Source organism: Natrix helvetica, assembly GCF_964273705.1.
Source record: "Natrix helvetica genome assembly, chromosome: 2".
Classification (NCBI taxonomy): Eukaryota; Metazoa; Chordata; class Lepidosauria; order Squamata; family Natricidae; genus Natrix; species Natrix helvetica.
Genome location: NC_138552.1, coordinates 98,345,626 through 98,366,318, shown reverse-complemented (window position 1 = coordinate 98,366,318; position 20,693 = coordinate 98,345,626). Strand labels below are relative to the sequence as shown.

At 40.0% G+C, this 20,693-nt stretch overlaps 1 protein-coding gene across 5 annotated transcripts in view; it reads right to left on the bottom strand.

The window, feature by feature from the left end:
• Positions 1-20,693, bottom strand: part of LOC309387798 (PH and SEC7 domain-containing protein 3-like) — a 194,949-nt gene that overhangs the window by 74,483 nt on the left and 99,773 nt on the right. The window lies entirely within an intron of this gene.

Sequence of the window (20,693 nt, the reverse complement as noted above, 5' to 3'; positions counted from 1 at the left end):
TAGTGAAGCTGACAAGGGGGCACTTTTTCTTACGGGCTTGCATATGGCGGCTGTGTGTGTGTATAATCTTTTAAAACCTCCAAGTGGAAGGCCTAGTAAGTTACAGAGCAAAGAGGTTGCTTTTCTTCTTCTACAGAAATGAACATTCAGAATTTCTTTATCACTGAGTTTGACACATTTGTTGTGTCAAACTCAAGCAGCATCGGTCTTTCAACTGCACCATTTCTCAACCGTGGCAACTTCTATATTTGTGAACTCCCAGGATTCCTCAGCCAGCAAGACTAGATGAGGAATTTTAAGAGCTATTGCTTAGATCCCTTGTATTCCGTCCTTCACCTCTTCCACTTTGCTATCTAATTTAGCTCTTCCAAGTGTAATCCTATCTTCTAAGATTATTTTTTTTCAAATTAAGAAAAAATTGAAACTTCAAATCTACTTTTGTACCTTTGGGCTCACATATGCTTTGGGTTCATTATTCCTATTTCATACAAATAAATATGGATTTTGAGGAGGAAATTACTATATTCTGCATAACCAGACATAAAAAGGTGGGATTAAAACCTAATAATAAATTCCATGCTGAATTGATATTTCCAGAATAAAATGAGACTACAGCCCAATACAACCCATACACAAGCTAAGCATTTCCATGAAGTCCTTGGGATTATTATTATTATTATTTTGCTAGACTGGGGTTCTATACCTACTTCTACAAAATTTATTCTATATTTCAGTGGCTATAATGTTCCATCACTGGAAAGTTTTCTAGTCAAAGAAAACTTCCAGGCTATATTTACTTCCTATTCTAATTGCAAAAACCAGAAACTAATTGTCCCCCTAAGAACCTCACTGTGACAGGTGTTAACAAAAAAGTGATATATTGCAACCAGCATATCTATCTATAGTTATATGGAAAGGCCAGATGTAATCTTTTTCCTACTGTTTACAAGGACACAAGGGATAGTTCTTTCCATTTTCAACAGTGGAAACAAACTATTCTGAGATTTGAAGCTAATTATCAATGGTGCTATTCCACCGGGTTTAGTGGTAGTTTCTTAAAATATCAATGGCTAAACCAATGTCAAATCTTGGACATTCTAACAGCATGATCCAGTGCATGAACACAGAAGTTAGAAATCTCAATATTTAGACACAGCATTTGGGTATTGGAGACTAGAAACAAACAAAAGAAAAGCGCATCAAATGCTCATGTTTGAAGATCAAACTAAATGTGCTTTCTAAAAATGCATTGAGAACCACCTCTGAATAACTCGCAGAGCTAAAAGAACCAACACAAGGTGAACTTTTCATAAGATGCAATAAATGTTCTCCTGGAATTATATCCTACTTGGATACACTCACAGCTTTTTAAGGCTCAACTTCCCACTGGTAGCTTGATCAGCTATCTCCCACACAGGAGTTATTCTATCTTTATTGATGCATAAGCTGCTTGGAGAACTGTTTTAAATGAAAGGGGGAGATGGGTTTAAGAAAGTCTGTACTGGTACAGAAAGTCTGTACCTAAGGTTCTTATATCAGCATCAAACTAAATTAAAATTTGGCTAGTCAATATTTTCTCCTACTCAGAACCAGTTGTTTATAGTCACATTGGAGATGGGTATCTTGATTTGTTGCAGAAATTGGTATCTTATTGATCCATCATCATCTTTAGAGTAGGACAAAGAACCTGAGGGACAAATTTTTCCACAAGAGTGTCCTGTTGGAGAACACTTCCGGTCCCCGAAGGCGACGGACGTTCACGTCCGCTGTTTGTCTTCTTGGTGGGCTCCCCTTAAGTTTAGGGGGAGCACAGGGAGCCTTGGAGGGGCCCCCTGCCGTAGGGCGGCTTGTTGGGACCCCCTGAATCGGCGGAGGCCGCAGGGGGGTCGCCAGCTTCACCCCAGGAGCCGGGGAGCATGGGGGGGTGCAACAGTGCGCCTTCGCCAAGCGGAGCCTGGAAGGAAACAACTAATCGGATGTTACAGCTGAAATGCGGTGAGGTGGGAAGCTTCCCTCAATCTCCTTTTAAATCTATCTAATTGATGAGCAGCAGCCTTTCTAAATTGTGGATTCAATCCTTTGAAATGTTAAGATTGAAGGGGGGGATTTTCCACCACCCCTCGGAAAAGCAGCAATTGGAAAATCCCTCTCTCTCGGAAGAGAGAGAGAGAGAGAGTTAAAAGTTACTTTCTCTTCCTTTAAGCAATGGGAGAATGACTTCTTGCTACAATTGCAAAGGAGGATTGCTGAGTTGATTCTTTTAAACTACTTTATGGAAACTTTGGACATTGCTTTCTGATCTCCTGTGAAGGCGGAGCCAAGATGGCCAACTTCCTCCTTCTTCTTGCACTTATGAATGAATTTCCCTTTTGAAAGAATTTCTGGCTTTGTACTATATCACACCCTAGAGATCTCCAGGAGCCTCTTCTCGCACGTATCTCCCTTGGATTTGGAACATTGATTTATATCACCTGGCTTGGAGCTGTATTGAGACCTACGCTCTCCTCTGGACTTGCTTGTCTTATGACTTCTCCCGGTTGTGTCTTTCCACAGATGCCATTTCTTTGTGCAGACTTATAGCTATCTCTGAACCTAATATGGGTCCTAAAAAATTACCGCCTGGTAAGCCGTCTTCGGCCCCAACATCATCTACGTCCAGCCCGATTACCCAAAAGACACCATTGGCTTCATTTTTACAACCTAAAGCGACTGAAGAAAGCTCAAAGGAACTATCAGTTGAGCAAATGTTTCAAACTCTCTTAAAGGGACAGGACGAATTGAAAAAATAACTGGCAGACTTAAATGATGAGCTCAGAGAAACGCAACAACAAACAGCACAAAATAAATAGAGAATAGGGGTGCTGGAGGAGGGCACGACTGGGCTGAGGGAAGAGATTAAGGTAATCCAGAAAAGGAATGTAGAATTTGAAAACCATATGATAAAGGTGGAATTTGAGAGAATGTCTTTTTTTCTTAGATTCCAAAACTTGCCAGAAACAGAGAATGAAGATCTCAAGGAGATTATGACCACAATTTTAGCAGAATATATTAAAAGAGACAAACAACAGCTATGGTGGGATATTGATTTGATCTATAGGATTAATTCAGCATACGCTAGAACACACAATGTGCCAAGGGAAGTACATGTTAAATTTCTTAGAAAGACCACAAGAGATGAGGTCTTAGGAGCTCAAAGGGTGGGACCACTAAAATATAAAGACAAAGAAATAACCGTTCTTAAACAGATTCCAAAGAAAGTAAGAGATAAGAGGAAGAAATACTCCTCTTTAGCAAAGAAATTATATAACAATGGAATCTGGTTTAAATGGTTGTTGCCAGAAGGAATGCTAATTTTCTAGGAGGGCAGTAGAATTAGAATTAACACAGTTGCGGAGGCGGAGGCGGAGGCCTTTATTAAAAAAAATAGTGCCCTTCTAGATCAAACAGGGGACAGTACACAAGATGTGAAGGAGGGAGGGGCCGCAGTTCTGCCAGCAGACAGGGGGGAGGACGCAACACTTAGAAGACTCAGATCACAAAAATGAGTTGAAACATTTTTGCAATTGTTGTTATAATGTAACTCTCAGAAGTGATACAAAAGATTATTGAATATACTGATGATTGAATGTAAAAACAAAAAGCTGCCAATGTTTATTCAAATTTTGATGTTTTTTCTTTTCTTTTTGGTTAAAGTTGTGAGATTCGGGGGGATTTCTACCTCCCGCATGATGTAGCTGTCAAAATTTTTCTACACCTATTTACCTTTTCCCCTAAAACATTTGTAAAAAACTAATAAAAATTTTACAATAAAAAAAAGAAGAGTGTCCTGTTACAAACACAGGGGCAAGAATGTTGTGCTCAGTCTTTGACAGCTTGTAACCAGGCTGTCTTTTAACTGACAGAGAAGCAATGCATTCTGACTAAAAAGTCATCTTTTTCTGAGAAAGCAGGGGTCAAACAATCTTCTCTATATCTGTACCAATGGTCTCTATTTTAGTGGGCTTTTTGCAATCTTATTTTCCATTTATTAAAAGCTACCATTTCATATACCTAATAGTGCCTATTTACCACCCCTTGAACCACTAGATGATTCACATCCTGACAATAGGTCCAATTTTCCACTCTGAATTGTCTATCAAGGGCAATGGTTAATTGACTCTAGACCAACTAGATGTCATGAGATAAGGCTTGCTCTAATAGTCCCCGATTGCCATAATTACTTGTTGCATCATCCACTCAAATCTTCAGTAATGCCTATGGTAATTTACAACACCACTTTAACAGGGGAAATTAAGAGGGATAAGAGATAGTTCGTACTCAAGGCAGAAGTCAAAGGATCATTTGGAAGACATTAAAGACAGTTTCAATTTTGTTCATGTTCAGAATAATATTTGATAGTTATGGTAGACAAGGCAACCATCATTACAAAAACCTTTTCAGATAGCTTCTTCCCCCCATAGCTGAATGCAGTATTGCAGGCTAACTCTGCCCACAGCCTGGCATTCGATCCCGATGGGCTCAAGGTTGACCCATTCTTCCATCCTTCCGAGGTCGGTAAAATGAGGATCCAGATTGTTGAGGGGCAATATGGTGACATTTGTAAACCCTCAAAGAGTGCTGTAAAGCACTGTGGAGTGGTATATACATCTAAGCGATATTGATATTGTGGAAAAAACATGGCCCAACAAACATTGGCCTGGCCCAACCGTAGTTTTTAATCTTCAATCCTTCTGGCCGGTATTTTAAATTTCTAGGGGTAGACCTTTTAAGCTGTTTTTAATTTTTATTATTATTGTACAGGCGTTATATTTAATTTGTTTTTAAGGGGTATTTAATATTTTTTACTGTGTATGTGGTTTTTTAGTTGCTGTCTGTACATCGCCCCGAGTCCCTTCCGGGAGAGGGGGCGGTCTATAAATTCAATAAATAAATAAATAAAATAAATAAAAGTTTCTTGAGGCCTTTACAAATCAGATTTATTACATTCTCATTTGAAAAGGCAAAGCCACCTTTGAATTAAGCTCATCTTCTAGTCACCCATGAAGTTTTCTTGGCACTGGTATACAATGGTTTGCTACTGCCTGATTTCTGGCTGGTTTTGCCTTTCTAGACTAACCTAGGAGCCCTAGGATGAGCTTTTTAGACCAAAATAAGTCAAGTGCTGCCACCTGCTGAGGCATTTTTATTTACCATTGTTTACAGTGTTTGTTACATCATTTTGGGAGAACAGCTATTCTAAAAGGCAGGATATAAATAATTAAACAGATTTGCTTTTAATTAATTATGAATTAGTTTATAATTAAGCAAACATCTTTCAATTCTACTGTTGAAGCATATGCAGTCAAAGAAGTTTCCAAGGCAAACCAGAGAGTTTCAGCTAAATTACACCAAAAAAGTCCTGATAAGCACTTGGTTGATGTACAAAAAATAATTCACTATTTTCTTGGCCTTTGGGGTTTGAAATAATTCTAGTTCGTGCATGCAAGTTTATTTGGTCATTATATTTTTTCAAATTTCAACTTAAGAGCTGATTAAATTTCTTCCTTAGCAAATAGAAGTCCAGACTAGGACTCCGTTCTAAAATTTAAAAAGTGGGGGTGGAAATCTTGTTAAATCATCTCAAGGGCCTATCAAGACCAGCATTCGTGTACATTGCATCATTCTGAGAAGGACATCAACAGAAACCAACAACCATGCCTTTAAACACAAAATGTCTATTTAGCTAGCTAAATCTCTTTTCCAGGACAATATTTCCTCCTCTTTTAAAAATATCCACATTAGTGCTTCCAAAACATCCTATGTGAATGAATTCCAAAACTAATGTATTATGTGGAACTTATTTTTGTCTCCCCAGAAACCACTGCTAATGCATGTATCGGAATGAAAATTTACAACAGATTTTCACATTGTGGTTAAGAAAAAATCTGGCTTATCGAAAGACAGACCCAATAACACTACTCCCTATGCAGCATGGCGGCAAAGTATTAGGTTATGGATTGCTTTAAGTCTGTTAAATAAAGCCATTTACAGATTCCTTCCCAGCTGGAACCAACTGTTATACTGAATTCACCTAAGAGCTACCTGAAAGCAAACCATGGATGGGTGATTTTCAGCCAAGCAAATCAGAAAAGTTGCTACTGGGTGCATTTGTAGATCAATAAAATTTTGTTCTGGCTTTGTTATTATCACCTTCCCTACCTTGCTAAATCACTCTCTTGCCTTCTCACCAACAGTTTAACTTCTACTTACATGTACATTATCCAAATACTTCCCTGGGCTAATGCCAGAATCATGACAACTACATTTTTAAGGCAAGATCACCAGAATTGCCCACAGAATCCCACATGTAACCACATAATGGATTAAAATCATGGCATTAAAATAAATACAAACCTGTGGATTTGTCAATACATGTAAATAATGTAAAATAAATACTTTAAAGTAAGTGCATCCTTACTTTATTAATAACCTTTTTATGGGAGCTATAATTTTCTTTAGCAGCTGCCTACTGACCTGCAAACTAATATAGGCTTTTAAAAACAGAGATACAAGATCTGGATTTAGTCTTTTAAGAACATTATTACACTTCTGCTTCAACCAAAGGCTATTGAATCCCATAGTGGCCAATTAGATACCTATGGAAAATCCATTAGCAGGAAGCCTGAAACTTGACAGAAAAAAAACATTATTTTACTGATTTTCTTGTCTTTTTTTCTGTAGTTGATATTCAGAAGCATTCTACTTAGCTATTAGAATATAACCATTAGTAGCCACTAATCTAGTTCCCTCCTCCCATGAATTTGTCTAACTTCAAAACTAACCTAGTTGGTAATCAGCATTACATGTAGTGGCAGCAAATTTCATAGTTGTAATAAATGATGTACAAATAATACATTTTTAATGTGTCCCGATTTTTATTGTCAAGTGCTTCTCAAAAGAGCAAATTCTTCAAAAAGTACAAATTCGAATCTATGGGGCTGCTTTGGAATCAGCCACACCAAGCCAAAGGCTTAGTTTTTAAGAGACTAGAAAACTCTTGTTTTGAAAGCTAAATTACAAAATGTACAAACAGTCTGAAACCTTTCAAGGCATGATATGTCCCCCCCCCCCAAAAAATGCCAACATTATGACAATGGATATCAACTAAAGGGGTCATATAAATGACATAAGGGTAAGAGTCAGGGGTGAAATTCAGCAGGTTCTGACAGGTTCTGGAGAACCAGTAGTGGAAATTTTGAGTAGTTCGGAGAACCGGCAAATACCACCTCTGGCTGGCCACAGAGTGGGGTGGGAATGGAGATTTTGCAATATCTTCCCCCAGAAGTGGGGAGCGAATGGAGATTTTGCAGCATCCTTCCCCTGCCATGTCCACCAAGCCACGCCCACAGAACTGGTAATTTAAAAAAATGAATTTCGCCACTGGTAAGAGTGTATTAAACATGTCCTTTTTTTGGATCCAAAAGTGTGTCTAGATTGTGAACAGAAATTGATAGATTCAAAAAAATAATACTGTAAAGAACAATTCAGTTCAGTTTCATATGCTTTGTATATTTTTAAATCTATTCAAATATTTCAATACTAAGTCAAAAGAACCCTTATTCCATATCCATTTAAATGCATGGGATATAACCCAACCATATACATTTCCCCCTGAAATATGAAATAGGGAGGTAACAGGGTTTCTCATATCACTAAGGTTTCCCATAACCCTAGAGAGAGGCACTTACTGAGATGAACAGATCCTTAGCCATGCAGGGTTAAAGATACTGAATTGGCTCTGTGTAAGCCACACTCCAGGTCTTCTCTATGCTTTGAAAGTCTCCCAAGCCATTTGTACAAATTAGGCTGAACTGGATATCTAAATTAGCGCAGATGAATGGAATCCTATACTCAGAGTTGTCAATTTATGGCAGTGGTCTAAAGATCTGCCCCGCATAGTTGAAAGAAATCTTAGATGGCCTTTGTGATATAGAGTTGGAGAAATTCTACCTATAGTTTCAGAAGAGCTCTCCTTTCTATGAAAACAAAGGAAGCAGAATCCATTACAGTACACAATCAAGCGACACACAAAAAAAGCACACTCCAATACACTTTACAGACCAAATAATAGAGCTATATCTAGTTCTAACTATGAATACAGAAAAGGATCATCATTGGGTTTATGAATTCCCTAAGGAAATACATTTCCTTGCTTTAAATCTAGTAATTTCTAGCTTAATGGCAAACAAACGTATTTTATTTGAAATTAGAGAAACCATCTTGCTAATTTAAAATAGTCTATAATATTGGAAGAGTGCTAATCTGACTGATTTCCTTGATGGAAATGTTCTGTATCTACTATACAAATGAAAAGATACTGCCTCCAGTTCTCCTCAAATAAAATATTTCTCCTCAGAAGATGTTAAGGGTTCACGAGAAAACATGAGAAATGAGAATATTTGGTGAATCAGATTTAGGCCCATCTAGTCAGCAGTCTATGTCAGGGGTGTCAAACTCGATTTTACTGAGGACCACGTCAGGGTTGTATTTGATATCGGGGGGCGGGGGGGCGGGATGGACATGGCCAGAGTGTGAGTGGCCAGCTTGACATCACTCCTGTCGGGGGTATCTGTAGCGGCGGTGACTGCCTCCTGCAACCATCTGCCAATGAAAATGGAGCTCTCCATTTTCTCTGGCAAAGGTACAGCAAGCCAGACCTTTGCTATTTCCAGGGCGGCCCCACAGGCCAGCTCTAAGCTTCCTTCAGTCTGCATGTGGCCCCCAGGCCTTGAGTTTGACACCTCTGGTCTATCTTATGAAACTCTCCAGATGTCTCTAAAAGTAGGAGATCCAAATATTGCTCCTTTTCCATTGTTGGTTTCATAGATGATTGATTGATTGATACTCAGAGATGATTCACACCTGGTGAGTGTCTCTTTGCACTTCTACCATCGGGCAGAAGACATCAAAGTATAGCCAGCCGAACAAGTAGGTTTAAAAATAGTTTCTATTCTTGGGCTGTCGGACTTTTAAATACAACCACAATCACTCTATGCACACACGGAAATGTATGACTATTTTTTTCTTTTTCTTTCTTTTTTCGTTTCCGCTATAATTTTGCACCAGTGAGGCTAAAACCAATTTCGTTGTATTTATTTTGTACAATGACAGTAAAGACTATACTATACTATAGACTTGGGGTGTAAAGGTGCATCATACTCATGCCTGAAAGTAGCAGTAAGTTATTGAGGCTAGTAGCCACTAGTAGCAGTAGCACTTAGACTTATATAAAGCTTCACAGTGCTTTTATACAACCCTGTCTAAGTGGTTTACAGAGTCTGCCTATTGCCCCCAAACAATCTGGGTCCTCATTTTACCAACCTCGGAAGGATGGAAGGCTGAGTCAGCCTTGAGCCTGGTGAGATTCAAACTGCCAAATTGCAGGCAGCTGGCAGTCAGCAGAAACTTGTCTTCTAGGAATTTGTCTACCTCCCTTTCAAGCCAACTAAACTAGCAGAACACATCTTGCTATAGCTGACTCTATATGTTGGTTACATACAGGTAGTCCTTGACTTACGACTGGTCACTTGGTGAATGATGGACTCCCCTCCCAAAAGCTATTTATGATCTGATTTCGAAGTTTTGATACCCCCCCCCCCCAGTTATTATGTAACCATTCTTTTGGGCACTCAGCAATTGGCCTTTAGAGTTGTTGCATACTGTGTAGATGACTTTTCTGAATTATCTACAATGACTCCGAGATCTCTTTCTTGCTAGATACTGACAGCTCAATCCTCATTATTTCATAAATGAAGTACGGATTAGTAGCTCTAAAGCTCATTACTTTACATTTCCTGACACTGAACTGCATCTGCCTTTTAGTGCTGTAGGCAGATCCCTTTGGAACTGTTCACAGTCCATTTCTGTTTTAGCTGCCTTAAATAGCTTTGAACCATCTGCAAATTTTGCCATCTCACTGGATATACCTAACTCTAAATAGTTTATAAAATGTTGAATAATATTGGATCCAGTAAAGATCCTTGCAGTACTCCTCCTACATTCCTCCAATTACCCATTTATGCCTCCTGTTTTTGCTCAACCAATTACCAATGTAGCAGAGGAGTCCTCTGCAGTTCCATGGTTGCTAAGCAAGTACTCACTGGTACCTTTAATGAGGAATTTTGTTAAAAGGTATTTTGAAAGTCCAAGTTTAAAATATCGACAAGGTCACTTCCACCTACATATTTGTGGACACGATAAAAGAAGGCATTATTTTACAGATTCTCATCTTCACTTCTACCATAGTTACTTCGCCTACTTTATTGCCATCTCCAGAGGCCATTCTACTTAAGGGAGCAAAAGGAAGAAAAATTAAAGAAAAGGGAAGTACAGTAAAAAGAAGAAAAAAAGAGGTGTGTGAAGAAATGAAGGAATAAAACTGGCTTTATAGTTTCCCCCAATTCCAAGGCAGTTTCAATTTCTACAGAGTTTCTGCAACACAGATAACTTTATCACAGTCTTCTTATGAAGAATCAGGATGAAACATATGAAGAACAGTTGCAGAAATTGGGCATGTCTAATTTAATGAAAAAAAAGGACTAGGGTGATATGATAATGTTCCTATTATCTATGGGGCTGCCACAAAGAAGAGGGGGTCAACCTATTTTCCAAAGCCCCCGAAGGCAGAACAAGAAGCAATGGATGGAAACTAATCAAGGAGAGAAGCAACCTAGAACTAAGGAGAAATTTCCTGACGTTAGAAAAATTAATCGGTGGAAAAACTTGCCTCCAGAAGTTGCGGGTGTTCCAACCAGAGGTGAGTTGCTGCTGGATTGGCCGAACCGGTAGTAGCAGCGGCAGGAGGCTCCACCCACCCGCCCAGATGCTTCTGCGCATGCACAGAAGTGTTGTGTGCGCACAGGAGCGTGCCCGAACCAGTAGTGAAAAAATTAGCAACCCACCTCTGGTTCCAATGCTGGAGGTTTTTAAGAAGAGATTGGACAACTGTTTGTCTGGAATGGTATAGAGTTTCCTGCTTGAGCAGCGGGTTAGACTAGAAAACCTCCAAGGTCCCTTCCAACTCTGTTATTTTTCAATCTGATATACTTTCGGGACATTGGGACTGCAAATCTCAGCACTCTTATTGGTAAGGGATTCAGGGAATTACAACCCTGCATTTGAAGGATACTAGACTGGAAAAGACTTCATTACCCTTATTTCACCTTCAGTAAAATCAGAAATTAAACAGCTTAACTATTAATACAAGTCATAAAACAAACATACTGCACTGCACAAGGGAGAAGATTTTTCTATCCTGCAGACCAACCACAAGGAAGGAACAATTCCTGAATCAAGAGACAATAAACCTAATCATGTTACCCCTGAAATTTTGCTCTATTCTTTCAGATTTAATGATTGCTTGATTGTACCAATATGAGGTTAATTGTGCTAGGATAGATACCTATTGGGTAACAATTGCACTAGTCAACAAAAAACAATATCCAGTTATATCAGTTGTTCTTGGTTTTCTTCTCCTAAAGGAATGTTAGTTGGACAGGCGAGGAGAGGAAGAATATGTTTCAGAAATTTGTTTTTTTCCCAAATAGAAGTGAAAATTATATGTCACACAGGGACTAAAATGTTTGAGACATTATATTAAAGAATTCCCAGTTCCAAAACAAGATTTGCAATCTTCTGGAATGCAAAATGTATCCCAATATTTAAAATACATACACACTTAAAGATAAACAAGCTTTTAAAAAAGCACACATAGATTTTACAGGGAGTGGGGAGGGATCAAAATTATAATTGCTCAAAATGTTATTTAAAACATTATTTATGTAAAAGTTACTTGGGCTGGTTGTGCTTTCCTGAGATCCACAACAGGCGCTATTTCTGCAGAAATGTGATTGTGTGCCTGATGTCAAACTCAAGGCCTCCACTCTGTGTTCTTCATAGTATGAGCAGAAAACAATAACCTAATCAAGGAAGCACCAATGACAAAACCACACTCCCACCAACACTGGCAGGGAAAGTTCCTGTATATAAACAGAGAGCAAAGCCCACACTCACTAGGACTGAGTAGGAAATGAATCATCCGCAAGAAAACAACCAAGCTCAGAGAGTACCAAGGACTTCATGCTGTGACTTAGCGAGCTGTCAGAAAGAGTCATCATAGACACCCATGTTCACGGCCAGCTCTTCTGGGCTGCAAATCTGGAAGACAATGGCTTTGTCAAGTCATTTGAGTACTGGAGGGAAAAGGAATTTTAAAAAATCTCGCAAGTGCTGTCCCCTAGGAATTGCAATTTCCATGAATTAAGGGATATTTATTTATCCACTCCGGCTCATCAGTCTTGAGGTAGCCATCTTATTCTATGTGATGTAAGAACCAGATGTGGACAGTATTTTACTTAATGCTGTGCTTGAGTAAGGTTGATATACTTAAATCAGAAGATCTTGGAGAAGACTAAGTAAGGCAGGCAAATTATGTAGTTTCTATTATGCACTTTCCTAGTTGGTAATTTGGCAATTAGCATCTCTTCAGTGGTGGGTTCTGGATCCAGTTCCAACCGGTACGGTTGGAACGGGCCCGGTGGTGTCCACATGGACGCGAGCAGCACAGGCATGCGTCTTACCGCCTCCGCAAGTCTCCGCGATGCTCCAGCTGCTCAGCGGAGCGTCGTTCAGGTGCTGTACGCGACATGCGCATGCACGGAAGTGCAGAAGCCTTAAAAGACAGGTAAGGAGCACGGCCAGGCGGGTGGGCCCTCCAGAGCACCGTACCGGAACGGTATCCAGTGCTCCGGGCAGGCTCCGGTACACCCGTACCGGGGCATACCGCCTGCAACCCACCACTGCATCTCTTACAAATTTTAAGTGGATTCCAGTAAGTGGGTTTTATTTAATATCTGAGCACGAGGAAACAGAAAATGGCTTGCATGCTTCACCACTAGCTGAAACACTGTGAACAACAGAAGAATCAGATACGTTTAGTATAGCTCCAACTTTTTCCTTTCAGGAAATAATAAGTTTTAAACAAGAGCAAATTCCTCCCAGGTTTTCTGTTTAAGTGAAAAATGTCTACAAATCTGCTTTCTACGTATAGCACAGTAATGGCTGTCATAGGAAAGATATGACAGGAAAACACTTCAGGACCATTATGGAATGGACTTTGATGTAACTCCAAGGTATTTGACATGGTTACGATGATAGGAATAGGCAATTCTTATAGCTGTGGAATTCTTCATACTATGAAACCTGGAGACTAAAACATGTGAAGAAAGGTTGCAGGATTTGGATTTGGCTAGTTTAAAGAAAAGAAGGACTAGGGGTGACATGATAGCCGTATTCCAATATTTGAGGGGCTGCCACAAAAAGGAGGGGGTCGACTTATTTTCCAAAGCACCAGAAGGCAGGACAAGAAACAATGGATGGAAACTAATCAAGGAGAGAAGCAACCTGGAATTAAGGAGAAACTTCCTAACAATTAGAACAATTAACCAGTGGAACAGCTTGCCTTCAGAAGTTGTGGGTGCTTTATCACTGGAGGTTTCAAAAAGAGACTGAACAGTCACTTGTCTGAAATGGTATGGGGGTCTCCTGCTTGAGCACGGGATTGGACTAGACTTCCAAAGTCCCCTCCAGCTCTATTCTGATTGAGGTCATTAAGAATACCAACACAGTCAGATTTAAAAGAGGAACAGACAATTCAAGGAACACTAGCTAGGGAAGTGCAAAACTTCCCTAGCATTCCAGAATGTTCTGTACCCCATCCCCAAAGTAAAACCTCCTAATGACCACCCCATTCAAGAAGGGCAGTGTATTTTCACTTTGGGTTCCAGAAACCACCAAAACATTCCACGGTCTGGGAGGAGATTCAGCAAGGCTCAGAGGAGGAATGGAACATTTTATTTATTAATTTAAGTTATATGCCATCCATCTCACTATCGAGAAACTCTGAAAGTTCCATTTTCAAAAGTGCAAATTTTGTATATCTGATACGAATCAGAACAGAGTTTGTATCATTTCCAGATATCCTACATAATTTCTTCTCCAAACAGCATTTGTGGGAAGATTTTCCCATAGAACATTTTAATGAATATTAATCTGATGCCTTCCGTATGATATATATCTCATGACTGCCCCAATTACCTTAATTGCTGTTATTTTAATATACCATACTCTGCATGAGCTATCCAAGATAATATATCATTAAACAGGATTCCTAAATAGTTAAACTACTGTTCTGTAGTGGCTTCTTCAATATAACAATTAAACCTTTGGACCCATAAGCTAAATTGGACTTTTCTTCAATTAAAGCTTTTTTTCATAAAATTCCATTCAACTTTTGCAAATGTACCTTTCTAAAAGAATCCAAACGTTGGATTACAATGCTTGGATCTATTAATCCAGCCAAATGTTGACTCTTAGGGACTACATGTATATTCTCCATGATGATTTATTATGACATATTTGTAGCCCCTTCTCAAGAGATCATCCTTGAACCCAATGGGTGTTGATAATTATCACCCAATCTCCAATCTGTCAGATGTTCAAAGTAATCCAGATCAGGAAACCAAAATCAAAAATACCAATGCTACCTTTACAACAACAGAAACCTGTAACTCTGACTCTTGTAACTCTTACCTTGCTTCAGAAATTAATTGGGTACATCAAAGACCTTTGTAATTAATGTTTTTTCCTATATCAGAATCTCTGACGACTTTATATTCCAAAAACCTAGAGAGGACCCCTTTTAAGATGCACTCTCTCCACCCCATATCTCCTTTGGACTCAGATTTGTCTTATCAGACTGTTGTCTATCTTGCAGCTCTTCCCCCTATCTCTCTTTTGGGGAAAAGTTTTTAAGAAGATGGTCAGTCTGCAGCTGATCAGAACTGTAGGAGAAATGGACTATCTAGATTAGATTCTCTTTTTCAGTCTGGTTTCAGGCCGGGATTTAACACTGAGATAGTTGTACTGAAACTGCTAGGTAAGGTCATCTGCTGTTTAGGGTTTGATATCATCACTATCAGTAGAGGGATTCAATTTTTTTTGCTACCGGTTCTGTGGGCGTGGCTTGGTGGGTGTGGCTTGGTGGGCGTGTCAGGGGAAGGATACTGTAAAATCTCCATTCCTTCCCCACTCCAGGGGAAGGTTACTGCAAAATCCGCATTCCTTCCCAATCAGCTGGGACTTGGGAGGCAGAGAATAGATGGAGGCAAGGGCAGTCAGAGATGGTATTTATCGGTTTTCCAAATTACTCAAATTTCTGCTACCGGTTCTCCAAAACTGGTCATAACCTGCTGAGTACCAGAACCTCTGATCACTATCCAATTCTGTTTGCATTTTCATAGATCTAGTGGGGAGAGGCTTCAAACAGTCACTCATACCCTACCCACCTCACAGCTTGATTATGGTAACATGTGCTACATAGGACTGCCCTTGAAGTAGTCCCCCCAGATGCTTCAACCAGTTCAAGTTGTGACTATTCCCATAAACATCTCTGTTCTGCAAGCTGCACTGGTTGCCAGTTTGTTTCCGAGCATGATTTTTATCTCTCGATAAAGATAGATTTGTTATATAGATTTGCTGGTTGTTTTCTACAAAAGTCCTACATGGCATAGGGCCTGGTTACTTGAGGGCTTGCCTGTCTCCCATAACATCTGCCTACTGATTTGATCCTGCAGGACTGGGGTGCCTTTTCTGTAGCAGCACTTGACGAAATGAGGTTCCCCCCCAAGATTCAGATGACTCACCCACCCTGTTTTGTTGTTGTTTAGAAGAGCAGAGAAATCATTTGTCTTCACCCAGGCTTCAGTAAGGGAGAACGAGACCCCTTGCTTCACTGAGCTTGCCCTCTTTTATCTTTATATTTTATTAATTTGATTATGATTTTTTCATTTGATTGCGAGATACGCAGAGTTGCTAAGAGGCGGGTGCTGGTCCATGGACTGGGGATTGGGGACCCCAACTATAAAGTATCTACATAGATAGCCACTAATTTTTAATCTGACTTCTATTTATTGAAGATGGATGGATGTATTTATTTTAAAATTACTTGAACTTAATTAAAATATTAAGTACTTAACTTAGACATCACCAATTTCAGCAAACTAACCCATGACACCCACCATAAGGAACAGTCAAACAGGGCATTTTTTTGCCAATTCCTTAAAAATAAGACAAAAACCATAACATGAAGAATCAAAAAAGGGATAAAGGAACTTCTTTTAAAATAATTAGTCACAATGACATTGAAAAACCAAGCTCCCTATCCAGAATTATACTTAATACCGCAATGTAACTAAATTAATAACTTGCTCCAGAAATTAATTTGATACATCAAAGACCTTTCTAATTAATGTTTTCCCTAGATCAGAAACTCCAAGACCCTCTGCTATTCTTCAGTGCAGGCATAAGTGACCTTTTTAACAGAGAATTGCATAAACTGTTCTGGTGGGGGATGCTTATGCGTAGGCACTCTGGGATTCTCAGACACACACATCTTTCTCCATCTAGACAAACCTGAACATTACAGTGTTACAGTGGAAGGAAACAGCAATGAGTGTTTGTCATTCCTTAACTCAACAAACCCCACTTCAAGAGCTCTGTGTTTTCCATTATGGAAAATTGTAGCTTTTGAGCAGTATAGTTGGATTGTGAAATCCTTTTTCCCTCCCAGGACTGATTCCTATTACTGTTAGTAACACCCAGCTTTGTGTTCCCTATCAGCCAGTTGATCCAGATCAGCAAACTTACAAGAGGTGGTTGATCTCCATGGTCTAGGTAAAGGTAAAGGCTCCCCTCGTACATATGTGCTAGTCGTTCCCGATCTAGGGGGCAGTGCTCATCTCCGTTTCAAAGCTGATGAGCCAGCGCTGTCTGAAGAATTCTCTATGGTCATGTGGCCAGCATGACTAAACACCGAAGGCACACGGAACGCTGTTACCTTCCTACCAAAGCCAAAGGTGGTTCCTAATTTTTCTACTTGCATTTTTTACATGCTTTCGGATTGCTAGATTGGCAGAAGCTGGGACAAGTAACGGGAGCTCACTCCGTTATGCAGCGCTAGGGATTTGAACTGCCGAACTGCTGACCTTCTGATCGACAAGCTCAGCATCTTAGCCACTGATTTGATACATCAAAGACCTTTCTAATTAATGTTCTAATAAATGTCCCTTTGAGCCACAGCATTCCATGGTTTATAATCCCATAAACCCCCTTTCTTGGGTTTGGGCATTTGTAGATACAAGACCAGATTTTGCAATAATTTTCTGGCCCACGTAGGACTGACTATATAAGACCCATTGAAAATGCTGCTTTCTAAAACAGGTGCCTCCACAGCAGCCTTCCCATTGAGGACTGCAGTACAGTAGGTTTATGACTGCCTTTTGCTCACTTCTTCCATTAGGCATCTGAAATAAATGGACCGTATCAAACACACTGTTACTAATATCACTTTAATCAATGGTTTGTTTTTCAACGTCTGGGAGAGGGAAAGGACCATGACAGGTACAAAACGAGAAGCCAAAGAAATCTTTAATTAAAATGCTAGGGAATGACAGCAAAATGAGATAAATGCCTGTCTGTAGTATCCAAAAGGAAATTGCTGGTGAGGAAAAACAGCAAGAGCAAGCTCTCGTATCAGTTAAGAAAATGAAGAATTGGCTAACAATAATTTGCTTCAAAATAGGATCTGCATTCCACTGGCAACCAAGAATTTAAAGGTTTGGATAGTATACCTCACTGCTGGTATCACCTCCATCACCTATCTCTTTGCATTACATCTTTATCTCTCATATACTAAAATATATTTTAGCATCTCTGAGATTCTTTCCATGCCAGAGGTATTTTGAAAAGCAAAACAAACAACGGAAACCCTCAATGTTTTTTTAAAAATTTGCTTTAAACTTGTTGCAATGGCTGGTCTTGAAAATTTAGACTGGGCAGGGGGAAGAATGTGTCACAGCACATTCTAATAAGTAGTGACAATCCCAGTCATTCTGCTAGCAAATAATACGTGTTAACAGTGAAGAGGATATATGTCCCCAGTTAAGGACATTTGGATTTAGAGAGAATTACTGAAAAATTCACAGGCATTTGCTACAAATCACAATGACCAACATAATAATAGTAACAAAACATGCACCGCAATGTCACAAACCAAATCCCAGTGTTTTGTACTTGCATCCCAAGTATATAAATCAAACACTTTGTGTCATGACATCTTCAATGGACATCCATGTGGTTTTATGGAAACACTTCTCGGTGTATCTCCAAATGTAATAATAAACTGGGCAAACTTTTTCTCTGTGTCATGAGTTGATCTTTAAAATAACATTAAAGACTTAAGAGTGAATCTGTCTGATCCCAATGCTTTGTATTGTATTTTTCATCTGTCTGAAGCTCATAATTTCAGTCAGATGTAATGTTGGCAGACTCTGAGACTTCAGACTTGAAATATCTATGAATTTTCAAAGCTGTTTCTATTTCATGTTCAGCTGTTTTCCAGTACGATTCCTGCTCAGATGATAAAAGTTTTGTAAATGTTTTGAACATTTCAAATGATTCAATTCCTCTGGTATGATGACCTCCGTGTGAAGTTAATGCTAGATGAATAACTAGAATTTTTTAGAATTTTTTCAAAAGCTGTAGGGAACTGATGCTTAGAAAAAAAAGAAGAAGGAAACAGGGGAAAACATTATATATATATATATATATATATATATATATATATATATATATATATATATATATATATATATATATATATATATATATATATATATATATATATATATATATATATATATATATATATATATATATATATTACAAAACTGAAAGCAAGAACTTTTATTTTAAAAAAGGCTTCAAACTAGAACTAATGTACAAAACCTTCATGTTAACATAGTATAAGCATATGGAAACTTTGTTATTTTAAATGAAGATTACTATGCATTTTCTCCTCCACTTCAGTTCATCTGGTTGCTTCTTGAAATTCATTCATCCTATTTGCAAGGCAAGCTACTCAAAGAAAAAATAACTTTTAAAGACATTAAGAGGTGCTTGGAGACCAAAGGCCTTTTCATAAATAAAAATTATGCTAAAGCCTAACTCTTTGGAGCATGCTAGGATTTAATTTTTTATTAAAATGTAAAAACCTATTAAAAAGCAGGTCATGAGGGAGTTTGGTAGGTTCCAAGATAACTGTGTGAGAAGATTATGAGTTATCCTTGACCAAGTCTACAGCATCACTACAAAGTCCAACCCAAGGATCAATATTTTTTAAAAGGTAACGGTTCCCCTTGAACATATATGCTAGTCGTTCCCAACTCTACGGGGCAGTGCTCATCTCCGTTTCAAAGCTGAAGAGCCAGTGTGATCAGTAGACATTTCCGTGGTCATGTGGCCGGCATGACGAAGCACCGAAGGTGCACGGAATGCTGATATCTTCCGACCAAAGGTGGTTCCTATTTTTCTACCATGTTTCCCCGAAAATATGACAGGGTCTTATTTTCTTTTTACCTACAAAATATGGCTTGGGCTTTATTATGGGGGAGGGTTTATTGTTTTGGGGTTGCTGGGCGGCTGCTCTCTTGCGAGCGGGCTCCCAAAGAGCCGGGCACAGCATCATGGGCGAATGGCTGTGTTGCACTGTTGCAGCAGCGCAACACAACAGCCATGAAGCGACTACATTGAGGAGCAGCCACCTGGCAAACCTCCTTTGCAGCCGGGCAGAGCACCATTCACTGACCTAGCTGTATCGCCAAGCCGCATGAGCCTGTTCGCCGCCGGCCGGCTCCCACAGCTTGGCGCCTTCCAAATGCCAGTGAACGGCAGTCTGCACGGCTGGAGAGAGGGGTTGCGTGAGTGGCTGTTCCGCTGTCACTCACCCACCTCCCAGCCTCACGATGCATGGCCCAGCTTTCATTACGGAGCCAGGGCACCTCCGCCGCCACCATCCCAGCCTGGGCCAGCTACCTGCAGAGCGTACAACCATAGAGCATGCGGCCAGAGCAGTCACTGCCGAAAGACTCGGGTTGGAAGCCGCATAAAAAACCAGGCTGGGATGGCGGCAGCAGCGGAGGTGCCCTGGCTCCATAATGAGAGCTGGGCCATGCATCGTGAGGCTAGGAGGTGGGTGAGCGAGAGCAGGCAGCGGCGAACAGGCGCTCACGCGGTTTGGCGATACCCCTAGGTCAGTGTATGGTGGAAAGGGGGTTTGCCAGGTGGGTGCTCATGAGTGTGGTCGCTTCATGGCTGTTGTGTTGTGCTGCTGCGACAGCGCAACACAGCCATTCGCCCATGAGGCTGTGCCCGGCTCATTGGGAGCCCACTCCCAAGAGAGCAGCCACCCAGCTACTCCCCTCTTCAGCTGGGCACAGCGCTGCTCACCAACCTAGCGGTATCCCGAAGGCACCAAGCAATGTGATCACCTTTGCCTCCCCCCAGGTTCCCGCGGCTTTGCACCTTCGGGATACTGCTAGGTTGGTGAGCGGCGCTCTGCCTAACTGGAGGTGGGGGGTTGTCCAGGGGGCTTATATGTGGGGTAGGGCTTATATTTTTGCCCACCAGAAAAATGTGGCATGGCTGCATTATGAGGACATGTCGTATTTTCGGGGAAACATGGTACTTTCATTTTTACATGCATTCTAAGTGCTAGGTTGGCAGAAGCTGTTAGTAGAGTACAAACTGAGTTCATGATT